General features: G+C 38.6%; 1 long non-coding RNA gene across 1 annotated transcript; it reads right to left on the bottom strand.

The window, feature by feature from the left end:
* Positions 1-9,868: 9,868 nt before the first annotated feature.
* LOC122141071 lies at positions 9,869-16,499 on the bottom strand. Its single transcript, XR_006157525.1, has 2 exons — positions 14,014-16,499; positions 9,869-13,906 (listed from the first exon to the last, which is right to left on the bottom strand). It is a non-coding gene; the product is annotated as an uncharacterized LOC122141071 (long non-coding RNA).
* Positions 16,500-22,255: the final 5,756 nt, after the last annotated feature.

The following is a 22,255-nucleotide window of genomic DNA, read 5'->3' as shown; positions in this document are numbered from 1 at the left end:
AAAGTTCATAATTTTACTAATGGCAGTTTCCACTGGGCAACATGACAGAATTTCTATATACAGGTTTGTGTGCAATATTTGAGGTATTTTATGAGTAATCTGTGGCATAAAATTAGATCATAAAAGGTAATTTGCTTATCAAAGATGAAATTTGCTCAATAATTTGCCATTAATCATGTAGCATTTTGAAAAATCATTGACAATAATGAGTGTCTGCCCAATGAAGATACACTGGGAAATAAAGCATTAAAAGACATTACCCTTAAATTTTGTGGAGAACCACACATGTGAGGCTGTTAAACAATCCTATTAATGGCTACACACGTAGTGTTCCCTCTTTTGTTTTGGCCAGATGCTTTTGCAAACCCTAACGCTGTAGGCAAAACCAAAGACACCGCCCAAGCTATTACGACTGCCTTATAATGTGGTTAATTTCAACAGTCCTGAAGATTTATAATATGTTTGTAAATCTGTATTTTTGTCTGGTTATCTTTTTGGATGTTTAAAAATAAATGCTATTTGGTAAGTGATTTTCATCAGATGAGACCCGGTTTTCTTATATTAAAAAATGGGGCACAATTAGCTAAAATTTTGGATAACAGTACAGTTATTCAAAATGAAGTAAAGCAGGATCTAAACTGTTTTCCACATGCTATTTGTGCATCTCTTTTCAAAGTAGGTCATGCGCTACTTGGGCTGGAAAATGTTACCACTCATACTAAAAGGATTAAATCATCGAAAGAAAGTCAGGACAGAGAGAGCAAAGAAAGAGGGTGAGAGAGCGATTAACCTGCTGAAAAAAATTCCATAACGCTTATAATCCACCATAGCTGCATGTTTATCTGTTATGATTTGTTTGAGTCAATAATATTTCTCAAATACACACTGGGAGTTCATTAATTATTACTGAATTCTGTAAAATAAATGTACTGTAACACAAGAAATGTGTTAATGTGCTATAAAGAGCATCGCAAAGCAATGAGACATAAAATGAAAGCCGTATTCTCCCAAAAGGTTTTGCAACAAAATACATTTATAAATGCTGAGGTAAAGTTCTGTTTAATACATTTGGCACAGAGTGACATCCAGATACGATCTACATGTGTCTTGATAAGTGAATCATTTCTGCCTCTCTGTGCTTTGTCTTACTCAGAGTATCTGTGCAAGATTACCAGCCTCAGCCAGTGCCAGACTACAGCAGACCGTGTTGAGGACAAGTTTGAGTTTTTATGTCCACGCTATACTATCCAGAACATGACAGAATGACTGTAGCAGGCCTTTACAGTGACAATCAATAAGGCTACTACATTATTGGGATCATGTCCCCATCATGAACTCATTGACTGCTATACAGGAGAAGGATTCTGGCTTTCTGTAAGTCTCACACAAGTTTGACCAGGACAGATAAGTCATTTATATCCAAGCTCTGGTGTTTTTCTAGCGCCTGGAAGTTTAATATGTACCCTGTGTACTTTTAACATAGATTTACAAAGACTGGGTTTCCCTGACAATCTGGCAGAGTTTAATGTTTTAAAACTACCACCAGTCCCAGTGTGTGATTGATCATTTAAAATTAATCTCTGTAATGCCATGTTTGGCACCCAGTTTAGTCATGCGTAAAACCGCTGTGCTTTGTGAGAGGTACTGGCCTCTCTGTGGTGAAGGGCAAAAGGCCCACCGCTGTAAAATCGTTTAAAAGCAGTCAAAGGTTGTGCTGGTGTGTGTGAAGTGTTTTGTGCACCATTAGGACACATAAGAGAGTGTGTAAGGCTATAAATTAAAGCATTGTTGACAACACAAGTTGGCACTAGCTTAGAGAAGTCCATTACATCACAGGTCAGATTTGGTGTAACATGTAGGAAACACACAAAGACAAAAATATATATAATAATATATCATTCAAAAAAATATATAATACAAAGCTTTAAGATTGAAGCATAAGATGAACATAAATGAAATGGTGCACAATGCTTTATGTATTCACATCCCACCTTTAAGAAATTATATTTCCCTCAACATTCTGATTTATTATGTTAAATATATTTATTATGTTCAATTAATAATTCACATCATTCAATATATTTTTTTTTAATTTTGCTATGTGCTTTTGACATTTTTATTATTATTATTATTAATATTATTATTTTCTTTTCTTTTTCTACTCTATTTATTTATTTAAATGACCAAATTACATTTTAGTCAACAATAACAACATTGGTTCAAGAGTAACCTTTTCAAATGGAATAATAAAAAATTAAAAACAAATGAAAAAAATATCCATAAATGGGAATGTGCTTAGAAAGTGCCTCACTGTGATGGAAAATGAATGGTCATTGAACAGAGACAAAATACACTAGATCTGGAATGCATTAATGCAAGATCTGGTTTCATATGTGTATATATCTGTACATCAGAGCTTGTAACATATTACCTGACATTCTTGTGAATTATATTCACAATGTTCCCATTTTATCTTGTTTTTTGCTACCTGTATCACAATCTCCAACAATCAAAGGAAAATCACTCACAGGTTTTTCATCTTCTAGAATACCTGAGACATGATGTAATATGTTTCTGGAGTTCTTGGTGGTTACTCCCTCATGCATTGCAGTTATTTCCCAGTTTTTTGTTTTTTTTTTCATTCCAGCTAGGAACAAACCTGCCAAAACGCAGACTCTCCTCACCTCCGCATGGAAAACCTGTCATAACTCTCCAGAAGAGATGTAAACATGCAGCAGAGAGAGCAAGAACCCAAAGTTCCTGCATCCAGACAGTTGCTCCGAGCCAACTAACCCTGCTACAGAGAGGCATGGGATTCTGGAAATCACATAAATGGTGTCATATTTCAATATACACATATTATGTATATTGTTAATATAACATGCTTTGGTATGATTTTGGTATGGTTCAATGGTTTCAGTAATTACTCCAGCAACACAAGGACACTGATATTATACACAGTGTTACATAATCATCCATCCGCCTGTGCACATTATGACTTCTAGACATGAGACTCATGAGGACAAAAAATGCAGCGCTCCACCCGTCTGACAGAGCACTATTTGTTATTGTGTTTGGGTGTAACCACGGACCACTCCACGTGACAAGACTGCTGTGTGTGCACAAGTAGGTATATATATATATATATTTCAAATATATTCAGTATCTGGTTACACTCACATAGTCTATGATTCCATGTTTTCTTTCCCCAAGTTGAGGAAGTGACATCCATACAAATGGTTATTTGAATAGTCTGAAAGGGCTTTTCCAGTGTGCTTGCTGTTGGATGAATGAAGATTAACGCCTGCACTGAGGGAAACGTCATAAGAACACCACACCAGGACCCAGTGGCCTGTACTGAGGTTTTATAGTACTGTAAAACTCGTTCACCCTGTCTCCACAGGATGCAAGTGGCACGTCAAGAGCAAACACAACCTATTATAATCGATGATGCTGTCAACACTGAATGTGTTGTGATTAGTAAATGCAGACCCCCGTATTATTTCTGAATAGGCCAGTTCACAGGAATTCTGCGTCCAAAATCGCATACTCTCTGAGGGGCCGTTCACACAGAACACGTTTCTCTTTCACGATGCATGCATGTGATGCTGCTGACGCAGGAGCCGGCATTCTGATGTAGAACCTGTATGCATCTTTATGCATGTCTTTGTAAACATGTCTGAAGATTTCGACAGAAAGGATGACTTGCAATTTTTTGCCCGACCTTCCTTATTTGAACCAGAATACAGACGATAAATTAAGAGAGATGGACGTTCTACATCTGAGCACCTGCGTCCTGGTACTCTCGTCAATGGCAGCGGGAGACTGACACAGAAGAGAATAACTTGTTGAATAAAGTCATTATTTTTGTTTTCTTTGTGAACAAAAAGTATTCTTGCAGCTCCATAAAATAATGGGTGAACCACTAATGTCAGACAGACTATTTTAATAATGTCCTTACTACCTTTCTGGGCCATAAAATGTTTTAGTTGCATTGCTATCTATGCAGGGTAAGAAAGCTCTCGGATTTCATTGAAAATATCTTAATTTGTGTTCCAAAGATTAGAGGCCTTATGGGTTTGGAATGACATGATAGTGAGTAATTAATGACAGAATTAAAATTTTTGGGTGAACTATCACTTTAAAGTCTTTACTGTGGCATACACTGTATAAAGGTCCTAAATCACTGTTTTCTTAATATATCTAAACTCTTTTCACATACAATTTATTTATTTATTTATTTTTTATTTATTTATTTATTTTTTTTGCCTGCTATACAGTAGGGACATATGCAGTTTTGGATGCAGTCCTAAAATGTAAGCTACGTAAGCTATTTTTTTTTTAGGGGGGTTGGAGGGGCATAGAGAGCACCATTTTGTATCTTCTGGGGATATACAGAAACATAGGCCTACACATGCAAGCAGAAGTACAAGCTCATAATCATTCTCTGGGCAGCTCATTTGTCATCTCTGGGGAATCCCTTTCCTCCTGCTCCACTTGTTCTTTCCTTCGATCACAAGATCCAAAGCTCAGTTTTACATCACCTTAACAACAGTTATAAATCAATCGACTGACACGGTCACACTAACAAAATCATTCACATTCCTTTTCACAATGAGTTTGACTATGCATTGAACTCCAGTTTCTCATTATAATAAAAAATACATAAGTGACCATTTAATTTTGATGAAAAGGAGTTGATGGTTTCAGTCTATCCTTTTACAGTTTGACATGGAAGAAGTTGATAACAAGATGTATGCAGATACAAATGAATAAATGTAGTATAAATAAAGGTAGGGTCATTCTATTGTAATTTACAATGTATAAAATTAAAGTATTCTGTGTTAGTTTTGTTAGCATTGTTTTATTTTATTTATTTATTTATTTTGTAAGTCTCTTTTTTATCAGTATGCTCTACTCATACTGTATTTCACCATATGACACTACTGAAAAGTTTCTTTATGTTTTTACCCTTTGAATTTGGCAGTGGATTGATAGATTAAATAACAGAATCTCACATTCAATTACACAACTTTTGAATTTCTTTTGACTTCAGTACAGGATTGTTCTCTTTCAAATGACATCAACCTAAGCTTCAGCCAAAATAATCAGTTGTCTTTACCATTGCATCTGAGTTTGCGTGTCAAGTAAACTGGCTGACATTTTCAGATCAAGTCAAGTTTATTATTTTTGGATGAAAAACGATTAGTCAGATGGTCCCCAAAAAGCAAATCAACAGACTGATATTGCTCTCACACTGTAACAAATGAATCTCTAATATTTATGCCTACTTGACAAGCCTGTTTGAGAGTGTGTGATTTTGATCATAGTCTGTCTTTTATTCCTCAGTTTCTTTTGTATACACATCCCAAAATGGCTGCGTTTCCATGGCAGCATCTTCAAGATGTAAACACTTAGAGAAAGATGAAGTCACTGGTTTAGAGCCAAGTCAAGGCAGTGCGGTGGAAACGCCTCCTGTTAGTGTTTAAGAACCATCAGAACACACTTAGAGTGCTTAAAAAATAAAAACAAACATGCCCATGGTGTCTGTTCTTCATGAAGCAGGATACTTATGTAGTGATAAAGGACCTTTTTTCCTCAAACACATGTGTCTTTGAGCAACAGGAATGGACAATTTGTCAGTTCAGCAGAAATAATTGATTTGGAGCTCTGTGTCTCAGAGGACGTATGAGTAATTTGGTAATGTGACTTTCTCACACTTTGTAGCATGTGATGAATATTGAGATTCTAATACTTCAGTCCAGTTTTTTTTCCTTTTCTGCCTTTTAATTGCAGGCAGGATAGATACATATTTTTATGTTAAACTATACATACAATTTGGTAATATAATTCGACTATAAGCATAAACACTCTTTCATTTTTATAGTAAAATGTGTTTACAAGTTGGACATCGCCATCTCGTTCCTTTGTTTGTTTGTTTTTCTTCAATTCACTAAATTGCTCTTATCTAAATTAATTGGCCTTGTTCAGCAACTTGATTAAATAGCACAAATATATGTATTTTTACAATTCTGAATGCTCTGAAAAATTTACTTACTGTATACAGCGTTGGGGGTAACACATTACAAGTAACATGAGTCACATAATCAGATTACTTTTTCAGTAACTAGTAAAGAAACGCATAACTTTTAAATTTAATATCTGAGTTACTTTATTTTCCAATTTATTCACTGGCAGCTCTCCTGTCCGTGTTGAGAGAAACTGGCAGTAAGATGCAGAGATAGAGGACCTTCCTTCAGCCTGAGGCTTCTTAATTTCATGATTGGTGTACTTTTGGGTATTTGTTTCGTTATTTGTTATTGGGTACTTTATCAGCAAGCCCAGCTTAGGTGACAAAAGGTAATGTAACACAGATATTGTGGAGTAACACAATATTATAATGCTTTACTTTTAAAGTAACTTTCCCCAACACCGACTGTCTCCTATTTTAACAGGAAAGTTTAGAGACAGTATGGTACCAGACTCAAAGAATATTATCATAATAGCTCTTATCTTTCACATGCCTTAAACCAGCAACTCCAACGCACATTAAAATAGTTTTATTCTAAATTCAGTCAGTATAGTAGATGAATGTCAGACTCTAAACCAACTGAATGCAATATGGATCCAGATAGATTGAGATTTTTATGTGCTATTCCCTCTAACAGGCAAACTCTTCATTGCCTATATAACTATTCTGTCTCAAAACAAATTGCTCACACCTGAGATAGATTTCTACAAATCCCACACCAAGATTTTTTTCCCCACATCCAGAATATATTTTACCGTTCCTTGTTTTCCTTCTTTTAGGAAGCCACATTTAACAGATTAGCCCAATTTAACTGCTTACATAAAAAAGAAAACTTAATCACATAACATTCTTAATAATCAACAGCTGAAATAAAGTAAGAAAAACAATGATGGTACAAATATGCTGCAATAAAAACAAATTAAATGGATTTTAATGATCAGCCCTTCTGGCTTTAATCTGCTGGGTCAGATCAGCTTTGCTTCTCTGTTTTTTTTTTTTTTTTTTTTTTTTTTTTTATGCATCCATTAAGTCTAAGTATAATGGAATGACAGGCAGTTGTAGCACACAGAACTCCTCATGGTTCCTCGGATAGCATTATGGAAAAACCCACTTGCTCTCTGTCTTCTCTTCTGTTTGAGAAATGAAACACATGAGGGGCTGATGGTGGGCCTGGCTGTGGCTCAAACGCACCGCAGGTGGAATATTTGTGTTATTGTGGAAGAATTCACGCCCCCGCTCCAAAGTTGCTCTTCAATTTTGACTAGATGTTTGCAGGGGTGAAATTCTAGATCGCAAAGAACAGTTTAACAATTACAAGAGTATTCATATTGCATTTCATGCTGACACAAACTCATTCGAAGTGGTCTGACGTGCTGAGTGAGAGGAAGTATTTGCTTTGATGAAAGACAAAGAACTTTCCTTCTTCGTGATTGTTTCAATTACCAACATTAGAGCAAGTACTTGAAAACAAGTCAAACACTGATAAGCTCTGACCTTCTCTCATGCAGAGGCTTTATCTTAACAATGCTGAAGCATATTTAGATTTTTAAATCTACAATAAATAATAAGAAATAACTCAACAATGGCTGCTGAAATTTTCAAAACTATAAAGACTGATTATTGCTTTGACCAATAGTTTTTACAGATGACATTATTATTAGTAAAGAACTATACAAGTCTAACTGTAAAAAACGGCTCACAGTAGTAGTAGTAATCATAATGATTTTATTAAAATGCAGGTTTTTTTATTGTTGTGGTACTGCATTTCAGTTATTGGAAACAATCATAAAAAAGACAATCGGTCAAAATATTTTCAACATCAATAGACTTTATTTCAATTTGTGGAACATCTGCCAATATAGCACCAAAACTATTTTGTTCAAAGTATCCATAATTAAGTGAGTCATTCTAGGAGAACTGAGATAGAATCGAACCGGATAACATTGTGTCTCCCTCATTCTTGCATCATCTAATGATAAAACCACTCTCCTCTCGAGATACACCAGTTCAGTGATACCTTTAATGCTGCTCAGATGGACAGCAGAGAAAAACAGATGCAGTGAAGGAGAAGGGGAGAAAAGACAGAGAAAACATCTGGATAGACAGACAATTGCGTAGCAGAGACATTCATCTTATCGCATCCTTGCACGGTCGTCAGACTTGAATTATATTTTAATGCTTTCCATTGGGATGCGTTCCTGTGCCAGAATTATCATCATGTGTGCTTAGACACAAGGAGACAAACATTGTGGCCAACAAGATAGAGCAGCAATGGGAGAAGAAGAAGAATGATGGAGGGGCAGAGAGATGAGCGGGCAGGAGAACTGAAAGATGCTGAAAGTCATAAAACATAGTTGGGCAAGACTGGGATACGTTAGTCAATACAGAAATTCGGTATATGCTATGGTAGCATAAGGCACTGCTACATCATTTGCAGTAAAGATACATCCACCATATGTGCAGATGTATAGATAAGCTTTAATGATAACAGATGGCAAGCATGGCAAAGAAATCAGGTGCAATTTATCTGTACAATACAATAACCAAATACATATAGGGATGAATAGAGAAGTTTTTTCTCCTGTCTCCTGGCTGTGGTGCAGTGTCATTAAATTTGCAAAATTCCGTTCAGAATTAACATATTGAAAACTCATTAAGTGTCACTCAAGTCATAGGCTACATGGAAAAATATAAAAGTTGCTCTCATTCACTTAGCCCCACGGCAACAGGATTTCCAAAGTAATATAGAGCATAATGGCTTATTAATAACCCTGCATTAAATAATATCCTGTACTGACTCTACAGAATGCAGGGTGACTGAACAGGTCTCTCCCTAAACATGCCAACACCTCCCAAATTATGAGTCGAAAAAAGGAGAAAACCAGGAGTTCACTCTGCTTTTCTTGCCTCTATCAACAGCCCTTCCTCACATGCTCAGCTCACCAGCTGCCCTCAGTAACAAAACATTTCATTCTCTGTTTGTCATTGTGTTAATCTGTGCTAATAATTACTTTTAATTAAATAGTAATCACAATAATTGTAAACATCCCAGTCACCACCAGAGATTTTAACAGCTGTTAGAAATTACATTTGACAATTTAAGCCCCATTGTGCCACAAACTAAGCATGTTCCAGAGCTATTTGGGAGTGTAGTCATTTTTTTCCCCTCTTCATTACATAATCATTGCAGCATGATTTTAGCACTCTATCATTTTATGCACATTACTGTAGCACCATCAAGAAAGCTTAATTACAAAATCTTTTCCAATTTGAATAGTCCCAGAAGGAGGCTAAGGGTGTTTGACCATCAACCTCCATAAAGAACTGGAAAATTACAAAGGTCATTTTGCAACACCACATTTTGTAACACCACCAGAAAGCAAAAATGTAGACGACCTCGTTAAAATCACACTATCATACAATATAAAATGAATTCAATGACTCACTCATAAAGTAACTTCCTGAATGAAACCGTCTTTGAACGAATCCAGTAAGTGATTAATTCAATGACTCACTCATAAAGATATTCATGGTTGATTTATTGACTCATTCAGAAGTTTGTAGCCTTTTAGCATTACTGGGGCTGTACTTCCCATATTTTGGATACTTTTTTTTTTGTGGAAAAAGTTATGGATATATGGATCTGCTAAATGAATAAATGCAAATGTATGTCTCTATCTGCACAGAGTCTGCTTCATCGCTGCCAAACAATAGAAGACATTTGCAAGTTTTATTTATTGCAGGTAAATATTTGCCTCATTCAGAACTTTTCTTACTAGTTCTCTCAAATACTTTATAGCTGATAGAAACGCACATGATATGATTGCTGAAATATTATCAAGGAAAATTATTCTCAGGAGGGATTTATCTCCATTGTCCATTGTTGCTGTGGTTTGTGCCCAAGTGACACGCTTGAATGAATCTGTTTTGAAGGAATCGGTTGAATTAACAAGTTAATGGTTTTCTCTTAATTACCGCCTCCTACTGGACCTCTACTGGAGTCAGAATAGCACAATACTACACTACTTTTTAAATTCTGAAATATTAGCTGTTATGGCAAAGTTACTGGTAACTTTGATAATAAAAACATTGTGTACGCTCAAAAAAATTTACAACATATGGCTGTTCTCTCTGGTCAATAAGCAAGATGTTCCTCATATATCAGAGTGTCTGATCACGGCTGGTCTTGTGATGGATTGGCCACCTGTCCAGGGTGTTTCCCTGCCTTTGGCCTAAAATATGCTGGGAAAAGCTCCAACCTTCCCCAGTGATCGTACAAAGAATAAGCCGGTATTGAAGATGGATGAATACTGGATGGACAGAAGGCAGTGTTACTTTGATCAAAGCGTGGCCTCATCTCAGTCCTGATGTATTTAGAGGGACTGGACAACATAAGTAAGACACTTATCAAGGCCACCCTCGGAATAGCTTCAGCGCCTCTTGGATTGCTGTCAAGTCTGTGTAGTATGACCTTTCAAAATACTTCAAGAAGGAAACCCTTGCAGTTCTTAAAAGGATAAGGACAATGGAAAATTACATTGTTCGCAATGCTCCAAATTCTAATCCATGAAGGTTCAGTGAGGTTTACCTCATTCTGGTTCTGCTAAAACCACATTTGATTTTGTTTAGTATGAAGTGTTAACATTTTGAAAACGGGAACATCATTAAGGATCAGTAATTGCATAATAGGGTGTTCCTTTTTCTGCAAATACAATGGGGAAAAAAAGAACTGTTGAGGAAAAAGACAAAAAAAGCAACATGATTCACTGAATTGTTTTGAGTTCTCTGTACTTATTGTAATATGACATTGATTAGCCAGTTTGAATTTCATCATTCACTTTAGGTTTTGAAACAAGTTTGAAAGTGTTCTTATATAACCTTATAGTTTCACATACAGTAGATGCGCATGGACCTCGACAATTCATAAATAATCCTTAAAAATGGCAACAAGCATTAAAATTTAACACCACCACCAGCTAACAGTGATGACAGGAATAACATCAGCATACATAATGTCATCAAACAGCAAAAGAACAATCTATAGAGCCCCTAAAGGGACATGATGATCCAATTATTTTGCATTGTCTTGCAAAAATGTTATTGTTTCCCAGACAAACTTTGTATGTGCTTTTAAAACATTTGCTAGAAACTTTGCATTCATTCACAAAAGCATTGAAATATGCTTTTTTTTCTTTTTTCATATGTCATAGTTTGTTCAGACTCAACTGTGTTAGACTAGTTGGTTTGAAATGTTTTTATATACATTTAGTTTCCAAAGTGTCTGTGACTCAAAAGCTCCATATGCTAACAGTGTAGCATCATGGTCCCTATACAGAGGTGCACAATCGTTAACAGGTAATTGTAGGTTAAAGGCCTCGTTTGGCCTTATCCAATCGTAACCCATCTGGAAGCAGGAAACAGGACTGAAGATGACTCCTCAGACCATATTACTGTTTTCCATTGCTCGGGGCTCCATTGCTCATTGCTTTATTTCCATAGCTCAAGGGGTTTTGCTTCACATTTTGCATTTAGTTCAAGAACTTTCCAGACTTGCCATAAATTCCAGCTTTTCAAAGATCATGATGGAGTTTTTGTTGAGACTGAGAGGGTTTAGTCAATTCTTTTGTAATTTCTGAGGTTTTCATACATGGCATTCATTCAGCATTCTTGAGAATGTTCCCTTTGACTTGTTTCATAATTTTGCTGTTTTTGTAAACGATGCCCAAGCAACTCTTTGAGCTGTTTTGCACTAGTCTGACTTTTTTCTAAAACACATAATGCATCTGTAACCTTTATTTAATATGGCAAAGATGAACACCAGTTTTATTCTGTATATTGTTCATCATTTTTTGTTGAATGACGAGTGGGCTGAATGAAAGAAGAAATGAATAAACAAATAATGATACCAAAAGAGACATAAATATTTCTCTGAAAGGTTAGTTGTGTACTTTCTCCTGGAGTCTCTCAGCTGTGGAGATTTAAAGCATCTGTTTTTGTCTAAAGATCTGCTGATGGAAAAACCCCAGGCAGGGAGAAAGAAGAATATTTTACAAACAAGCAAACACAAAAGTAAACGTGCAAACATACCCTGTCAAATGTACACCACAGTTAAAATAGAAATGATACAAAAGCTTTAATGCTGAACTCTGAAATTATGATATTCACATTGTGTGGCAGACATACAGCTCTTTGCACAATACCTCTGCCCCTGATTTTTGTCAGAACTTGCCTAAACAGGCCAGGTGGTGTTAAGGGGTTAAAGAAATTCTACTCTGCCCTTTGAGCCCATAAAATAAGCCTACTCTTTAACCTCTGACTCTCTGTCAACCTTCCTTTCCCTTTTGAACTGAGCCTCATGCTCTTCAGACCTCACTTGAAAGGGCCAAAATTTTATATTACATTTTCTATTTATAAGCCTGTATGAGGTTTGTAATTTTTGCAACCTTTTTACCAAAAGAAATAAAATATTTTTTTAAATTTAAAACCCTGATTCTAAAAATAAATAACAAGAATTTTTTTTTGAAAAGTGTTACTATTTTAAAATGTATTAATATGAAACAAATTCAATTTCAGCTGTAAAGCACCTCCAATAATGTCATTATTACACTTAATTTACTTAATTAACTAGTGTTGTTTCAGTTTAGTACGATAGTGTTGCTAAAATCATCTATTATAAAACAAGATCAATTCAGATATAAGCAGCTCTACAGAATGCAATGTCATTATTCAGAGTGTCATAATTGATACCAAAGTACCATCTGACTTTTGTAGAAGAGTTGCACAGTTGTTATTCGAGGATAAAGTAATGTATTTACGGCCATTAGTAAGTGAGACAACAGGAGGATGGAGGGAGACTTGTTTTCTAAAATAAATCAACCCAAAAATCTCAACCTACAGATGTGTGGAGTGATGGATGGATACTGCAGCGATGGCCTTTCTGTGGAAAAAAGACATGTGTTGATTAAGTGACAAGTGTTGCTCATTCTGACCTGAATGCTGAATTCTTTCCATTTGTTGTCTCTGTTGTCTTTCCTTTGGCTGTTTCAAGCTGCTTGTGCAAACAGAGGGATATTTAGAACCATTCGATGACAAGAATTAGCAAGAGTGCTACACCTGGGTATAGTACATCACGTCCTGAGTGGAGCTTTATGTCAGACATGCGGAGTCTCCTCAGATGTATTCCAGAGCCTCCGTGTCTTTCTGACAATAAGCATTTTTTTAAAATGTGTTGTAACCTCCAGGGATTTTCACTTCATGATGCGATCATTTTTTCCATAAAAAGGAGAAAAATCAGTACATCGGAAAAAAAAACTAACCTAGATTTCCCATGTACCTTGAAGAAAAATGGAACCATGTCAGGTAGAGATAGCTAAATGCAGAAACAGATGATAATTTTTGCATGAATTTTAAAGTGAATATTCCAGGTTCAATGCCAATCTGTAAAACATTAAAGTGGTCATGAACTACCTTTGTTTTTTATTTTGTACTGCTCTCTTAGGTCCACTTACAATGTTATATTTTTTACATCAAAATCATCATAATTTAGATGTAATAGGCTATTTTCTGTCCTGTTTTGACCCCTCCTCATTGGAACGCACCGTTTGAATAGGCGTGGCGGATTGTAAACTTGGAGTTATGTATATTTGACAGCCTACATCCTTCATAAATGGACGCTGCTGTTAGGTTTTAGGTTAAAAATGCATAAATACCCACTGAATAACAGACAAAGCAATAATGACCATGTAATAAAAACAGTTACTCACACTTGTGTGGTGTGACATTACAGTCGGATCCAATATATTAAGCACAGCATCTCTTTTAGTTTCAATCTTTTTGAAAATCCTGCATCGAATTGCGCCTTGTTTGTAAACGAATCTGAGGGAAAATGAAGTAAACAAAGGACCAAGTTCTTACTGACACAGTCTGTAACTTCATTATAAATAAAGTTCATCAAATAAAGTTTGGTTTCTGCGTAGACTTACATTTGCCGCTCTCATCATTTACTCACTATGTGCAAAAATCGATGGGCGGAGCTAAACAGGCAGTGATGTAGAACCAGGCGCTGATCTTCTTCTGCGGAGGCAGAGTTTAGCCACACTATTACATCATAAAGTGGCCCATTCCACAAACTTTCATTTTGGCAAAATTGACGTCAATTTACGCTGTTTTTAGACCAACAGTAAAGTTTGGAGTTCTGAAAATTACAGAATGTTTTTATAGCACAATGACCTCTTATATGTCAAAAGGGAATTTTGATTTCTCAGTTCACAACCCCTTTAAAATAAGTAAAATAACTAAATAGTTTAGCCAGAAGATGTAAACTATATGCATTTTAATATGATTTAGTGTGAAAAATTTGCTTCAATTTATTTAGCTTCATATTTATAATTCTAAAAGTTCTTAAAAACTAGCCCCATTTGCTTTCACTGTTAGTGCCTTACTGTAACCTCGGTTTTAAAGAAAACAAGGACCGACATTATTTTCTGCAGTAATCAAAATATGCCCCAAAGTGCTGTTGATTTTAGCTTAACTTGTGTTGAACCCAGGAAAATGCCTATAATTTATACAGTTTGGAGCTTAAATATCCGTACCTGATGTTTCTCAAACTCAAAGACCTTTAATGACGGTTGTTTCTCTGTACCTATTTGTTCCTTTATACATGGGCCAACTGATCTTTTAAAATGTGTTGCCTCATGATTTGGCACTGTGGGTTTGTGTTTATTTCTGGGTTCTCAGGGGGATCCTCCACCATTGTTTGTTCTTGTAAGTTGTATATACAAAATCTGCATCATAAAGCTGGCTTTCGGTAAGAAACTACCTCCAAAATAAGTGCATGTTATCACAAAGTGTAGTGGGCTTTGTGTTACCTAACGTTTCCAAAACAACATGTAGGAAACGAAAACTCAATTGCTCTTTAAACTCATGGGTCAATTTAAAACACAATAAGAGTTTCATGGTTGTCAGTGACATGTTATGCTAAAAAATTCTTCACGTGTGATACCGTCTGACAAATCGGAAGATACTGGTGTTTTCCTTAATTATATAAGCATTTTGGCGAGCCAAAGCATTTTCATGTTAACTATCGGATCACTGAGAACCAGATGTTACACATAAAATCACGTTGACCTTTCATGAAAGCCTCTTTTGAACAATGTTGGAGGGAGCCTCAAAGTGAAACAATTCAATTTTCCATCTAATTAGCTGGAAGGTTTACCCACAGATCCATCTTCCTCAAAGTAGTGCTTGAACGTGAGCGGATCAAAGTTTGATCTTTCAGGCAGGTGTTTTTCTTTTCGATCTCTCCATGATCACTTCTCTTTGGCAGGGTAAAGCTCTTAAACATGTGTATGTTTTATGATGGAGAGTTTTTTGACCTGCAAGTGAGAGATAAAAGTTAAGCTGCTTCTCTTGCTTGCAAGGCTATGCTAGTTTGTTCAGTGTTTATGAACTGAGCTGTTCTGTTGTGGGTACCACAGAATTGTATATTTTTTGACGATATCGAACTCTAAACCAGGTCTGACTTACAAGAAGTGTACATTCCTGTCAGACACACAAACAAATGCTCATTTAAACTTTGACAGTTTACAGACTGTAAATAACACAGCTTTGTGTATTTTGTTTCAAAAGGCGAACAGTCCTCACTAACATCAACTTGTAGTTCCAAGTGACAGTGATGCTATTGTAACACACTTCAAACAAAGTTTGTCAAAAGGCATGAGAAATTACAATGTCTAACAGTATAGTCTATATATGGATCACAGGTAAATTTAGTCATTTTCAAAAATTTGGTTTGGAAATGACATTTTTTACTCACATCGTATGTCAAATTGAAACTCAAATATAGGCCTACTCTTCGCTGATTCCATGCTCCTCACACTTCTTAGTGAACAACGGTAAAGATTTTATGAAGATAAAAATCAACCCCCAAGTAATTTAACAAACACTCTTTTGTGTGTTTCATCTTCTCTACTTTTTTATCTGTCATGTGCTTTTAGATTTACTTCCTGTTGATACTGTGAACATTTTGCATTAGTGAGGAAATTGTAACAGAAATAGTTTAAATAAATACGATTTATTTAGTGATTAATTACTGTGGGTGCCAAGTGAAGGAAGAGGTTTTATGATAAGGCATAAAAAGAGAACCCTGGGGCCCTACAGCAAAACAGGCACCTCAGACAACACCCAAACAAGTGCTCATTCTCTCAGGCCAATGCTTCTGAGCATCATTTTGCAAACTGCAGTAAAAGATGTGACAATGTGCACAAGTGCCAAGATTATAGCAGGCAGAAACAGGCAGAAAATCTCTCAGTTCTTGTCAACATTTTTTAAAAATCCTTTTAAATACAGAGTAATTTTTCATGATGGTACCAAAGGCTATTATTTCAAGCATAGTGTTTTTTTGTTTTGTTTTTTAATGTCTAAACTGTGAAACTTTCTGTTCCCTTTCAGTCGGTCACTCTCGATGTCACGTCGGTGACCAACAAACTGGGATATCGCTTCGATTGACCAATCTACTTTGAGTGTAAACTAAACAAGCCAATGCACAATTATTGCATCCAGCTGCCGTTGATCACAGTGTGAGTATAAAAAGGCAGCAGGTGCAATGCATACCAGCTTTTCGCTTCGGAGCCGAGCGACAACATTGTTCTGCTCCATCCAAGTGTCTTCAGTGAACTACGAGTTCAACGCACTCTTGGAAGCTTTTGGTGTTGGCGGTACGGCGCTTCAGCGGTGGTGGTTCCTGTGTCGAGTGGATTGCGCACTTCAGGCTGCATTACCCCTCTGTTGTGCTGCAAGGGGCCATTCCCCTGTGTGCCTCAGCATATAAAAGAGCATTTCCCTAAAAGAGCAATTTCTCTAAAAGAGCAATAAACGTGTGTGTTTTTTTTAAAACGACAGATCGTCTTTTTAAAGATGCCGTTTCACCCGTGTGTTTCTGGATGCGGTCGTTACCTGGTGCTGCTGGGTGATGGTCATGATCACTGCCTCACATGTCTGGGTAAACACGCTGAGGCGGCATTTGCGGATGAGTCATGTTCCCATTGCGGGAAGATGGCCATCTCAGAGCTGCGGGCCAGGCTCCATTTCCTCAAGGGGGGGAGGAGCTCCATTGCCGCATCCGCGATTTAAGACTCGTTCTGGTGACCAACAGGCGAGTACTATTTCCAGCAGTGGCATGGGTGGTTTTGAGGATCACAGCGGTGGCAAACCCCTCAGGGAACCAACCCTCGGTGGCCCACTGCTCCTCTTGCACTCCGATCCAGTTGAGTGGCCAAAGGATTGCACTGGGCCCTCTTCAAAGAGCATACCAGTGGTATCCTTTGGTGCTCCTCCCAACGACCGGATGTTGATCGCTGCATTGGAGGGAAGATTCAACTGCGCTGCCACCCTGTGGCTGTGTCTGGTTGATATGAGGGACGCAGATGAAGATCGCTTCCTTAATGCCCCTGTGTCCCAGACTGGCCTCTTTGGCAACACGGTCGAGAACCTGGCCCAACAGGGCAGCTGCTGCCTCCACCCATCCACTGCGCCCCAGCCTGCTTGTTGCCGAGGGTAGCCCCCTGCATCTGCCCCCACTCCCATGTCGCATCCGCAGCAGCCTCCAGCAAGTGGTGCCATGGGGCTGGGCGTAGGCAGGCTGCCCCACCTGTCCTGGCCCCCATCAAACCTGGCAGTGAGCAGAAGAGTGAGAGGCCCCAGGGACGGGCAACCCAGAGAGAGAGGAAGCTGCTTTTTGGGGGATGGTGAATGCACCTCTCCCTCGCCTGGAGGAGGGCCGTGTGGAGAACCTGGAAATCTCAATGAGAGAGTGTTTTTTTTTTTTCTATCTCTGGGTCCCAGGAGGGCACGGAGAGTTGCAGATAGCCAAGCACCAGAACCCTTACTCGTCCTCCTCCTTGGCCAGATGGAAGCAGCAGGTGGGTCGAGAGTGTCAACAAAGGCCCTACTCACGCACTCTCTGCCGACCTGTGGAACCAGGTGAGCCTTGCACCCCACACTCACACCCCTCTCCAGGCCTGCTCACAAGCCGCCCAAGTTTGGTCCCTGTGTTCCACCTCGTTGCCCCACTGTGGGTACGGCTGTGGTTCCGCTGGTCCCACTTGTACAGTTTCTAGGCGCCTGGTCAGCACTACCCAGCCCGTCTCGCTGGCTTCTGCGGACCATCAGCCTCGGCTATTGCGATTCAGTTCACCTGGCGTCCCCTCAAGTTCAGCGGTATCCACTTCACTACAGTGAAAGCCGCCGATGCCCCTGTTCTGCGGGCAGAGATCGTAGTCCTACTGGCGAAGTACTCGATAGTGTCGGTCTCTCCAGCAAATATGAGGTCGGGGTTTTACAGCCCTTACTTCATTGTACCCAAGAAAGGTGGTGGGTTACGGCCAATCTTGGATCTGCGAGTTTTGAACCGGGCCCTTCATCGGCTACTGGCTTTGGGTGCATCCGTCCTCAAGGTTTGCAGTGATCGACCTGACCGTGCCACAGACCATTTCTGTGGTTTGCGTTCGAAGGACGGCCATAACAGTACAAGGTACTGCCCTTCGGGCTGTCCCTATGTCTTCACAAAAGTTGCGGAGGCAGCTCTTGTTCCCCTCAGAGAGCAGGGTGTTCGCATCCTCAACTATCTAGATGATTGGCTTATACAAGCACAGTCGTGCAAGCACCGGGACCTGGTGCTCCGGCCCCTCAGTCTGTTGGGTCTTCGGGTCAACTGGGAAAAGAGCAAACTCTCCCTGATGCAAAGGATCTCTTTTCTCGGTATGGAGTTGGATTTGGTCCAACAGACAGCGCGCCTCACAGAGAAACATGTGCTGTTGGTGCTAGCCTGCTTGAATACGTTCAAGGGCAGGACAGCGGTCCCACTGAAAATGAGACTCCTGGGGCATATGGTGGCTGCAGCGGCACTTACACCGCTCAGCCTGTTACATATGAGGCAGCTCTAGCACTGGCTTTATGGCCGAGTCCCGAGGTGGGCGTGGAAGCGCGGCACTCACCGGGTCCAAGTTACACTGGCCTGCCGCCAAACCTTCACCCCGTGGTCAGATCTTACATTCCTCCAGGCAGGGGTGCCCCTAGAACAGATCAGGCACAGGGTGTGCCCTGCCCGTTCAGACCCTGTGGAGATCCTCCATTACCCTCGGCAGCGGGACGCGGCGGAACGTCTGGCCCCAGGCCTTCACGATGAATCCGTGAGAACCGTGGAAGGCTGGGTTCCATATTGAGACCTAAGCAGTATTCGTATGTGTATAGTCCATGGTATAGCCTTAGAGCCTGTGTTTCCCAGGCAGACTTCTGCCTTCCCAGGAGGGTTTCAATCACCTCCAATTTCTCCATATACACCTAAATTGATGTTATATGTGTATTTGCTTCCGAAAACTCCTTTGAGAAGGATGGGGCTTCCGCAGTGTCCCTGTTCCAAGTGGAACAGGTACATTTTCCCAGTGTTATCCAGTCTCACCCAGTGAGGTAGTGCTTTGACAATGGTAAGTGGAACTACTTGTTCCAAGCCCCAGCCTACACCAAACAGGGGCACAGGCGGCTTGCACAGGGAACTGGAAGAGGCAGCACCCACGGCGCTTTGGTAGGGATCCCAATTCGTTGGTCACTGATGTGACGTCGAGATTGACCGACTGGAAGGGAACGTCTCGGTTACGTATGGTAACCCTCATTCCCTGAAGGAGGAAACGGAGACGTCACGTCCCGTTGCCACAGTTGCTGTACCAGCGCTGAGTGGCCGGGTCACCGGCTCGGCTCCTCGGCAAAAACCTGGTATGCATTGCACCTGCTGCCTTATTATACTCACGCTGTGATCAGTGGCAGCTGGATGCAATAACTGCATGCCAATGTGCATTGGCTTGTTTAGTTTACACTCAAAGTAGATTGGTCTATCAAAGCGATATCCCAATTCGTCGGTCACCGACGTGACGTCTCTGTCCCCTCCTTCAGGGAATGAGGGTTACCATACGAGACTTTTCATGACTTCTCACACAAAAACCCATTGGCATAAGCAGTAATTAATGTGGCAATAAGAGAAATTGGAGGAAATTTCAAACAGACAGTATGACAGATTATTGCTTTTATTCAGATCTAAACCACTCATCTAAATGTGGCTAAATCACTGGTATTATGAGAGCTTTCTTGGTTAGGTGGAGAAAGAGGGAAGCACCCTGTGAACAGCCAGCTTACTCTCTTGGGCCTTTCATACCACTGCTGCTGGAAACATACTTACAGAGTGCAAAAATTTGGATAATTTATATAAAGACAAAACTTTTCAGGGCCATGAATATTTTCTTTCCCAGTTGTTGTGGTTGCAAGTCTCAGTACTGGCCCAGCCAGTAAAATTTCAGTATTTAGAATTCTGAGGCATTATCTATAGTTTTGTTCTTGTTAATTAAAACAGAAATTATTTATTTCATTTAAATAAAGCTGAAATAATTTTTTTTTAAAGCGTATTACTAATTAAAAAAACAACAAAACTAGAATTAGAACTGTTGTCCTTGCAGCTAACTGAAATAAATACTATAACAGTATATAAATAATACTAAAATAACACTGGTTATTTAGAAGTGTATAATTTGTTCAAATTTTATTAATTTCATATTTAAAAAAAAAAATAAAAACAAACTTTTTTGTTAACAAATATGTTCTCATTTTTCAGTTGCCAAATCTGGGATGACAAATTCAAAGCAGCCCTTCAAAAAACATTGAAATATAGTATACTCTTATAATCTCTCACTAAATGTTCCTTTGGTCTTTGAACACATGAGGAATCATAACATGTTGATTGTCAGCCTTATTATATATGAGAAATGTACTAAATTCCAAAATGAGAATCTTGAACTGTAACCTCTGTTTGGATAGACACAATTTATTCAATACCAACCCCTGGTCTACCACCACATTTCTTTCAGAAATAATAATGGTACACTTTATGTAACGCAAAGAAAACATAGTCCTTTTCCTAACCCAAACCCTCCATTAAAAGTACCATAATGGTACTTGTGGTCGGGCAAACACGCCTTGTTCATCTATCAACAATAAAAATATAGAAAATGCAGAAAAGAAACAAGCCACACAATGTGTGGCAACGTGCAAAGCATCACTGGATCACGTGGAAAAAAAAATATTTACTTTCTGTGCAAAACATAGACAATAACTGCAAGTTAGGGGTCAAATGATTGATTTTCCATCTCTTCTGTTATGATTTCAGACTATTGGTCTCAAAGGAGACATGTTTCCATTTATACACAATACTCCTTAATGAAAGACTATTTTCAGCAACAGCATATAAAAGTCTAAGAAGAACATTTATCCTCTATATTCAAAATTAATCGGTAGCAAAATACTCAACTTTAAAAATATGTCAGTGATATAACATCTGAGAGTGGAAAAATAGTCCTTTTTAATGTGTCGTTGTGTCATAATCATCAACAGAAGAGAAATGATATGCATCTCATCACTCATCTCTGTTAGTTGGCAGTTTTAAATTAAGTTATATGCAGCTATCTTTAATCACGGACAAATGTTTTCCCTGGCAAAGAGAGAGAAAGTGAAGTTAGTAAGCATAAGAAAAGGAAATTAGGAAAGCAGACGAAGGTTGTCTTAACTGACAAAAGGTTGTTTGTTTCTGACTTTGGACACAATAAATCTGTCAAACTAATATGGGAAACACTAAAACTGATCATTTATATGGGGTGTAAATAAGGAGACCACAAGAAAAATGGAAGGACCAATAGAAATAAAGAGGAGTGAATAAGAGAAAACAGCAAAAGGGGTCACAGCGCTCTTGGAAAAAGAGAGGGTGGTGTTAGAAAACGAGTAGCAGACAGATAGGTTGGTAAAATAGGGAAGGCTAAGCTTGATGAATAGATGTTGGTATTTTCCTTCTTTCCTTCCAGAAGCTAAAGAAACTCTACTCTGGACTGCAAGCCTGCCTACTTTACGAGCCATGGTGGAAGGAAGCAAACTCTGGCACTCTGAATTTAAGAGGAAAAAAGTAGGCCACACCAAAACATGCCATCAGTCCGAGTTGGAAAAAGACTAATATTAAAGGGTTTTTCCAATGAGCAGGCAGAATTTGAGAACAAAATCTTTGACATTTCTGTTTCACCTGAACCCTCATGGAAACCACAACCTAGGAATCTTCTAAAGTGATCAAATGCGTGTCTAACAGGGAATTGATGATGAATGACATCAAGCTTTGGCAAATCACAGGGCTTTAACAAA

Source organism: Cyprinus carpio, chromosome B20, assembly GCF_018340385.1.
Source record: "Cyprinus carpio isolate SPL01 chromosome B20, ASM1834038v1, whole genome shotgun sequence".
Lineage (NCBI taxonomy): Eukaryota > Metazoa > Chordata > Actinopteri > Cypriniformes > Cyprinidae > Cyprinus > Cyprinus carpio.
This window is presented reverse-complemented; position numbering and strand designations above follow the sequence as displayed.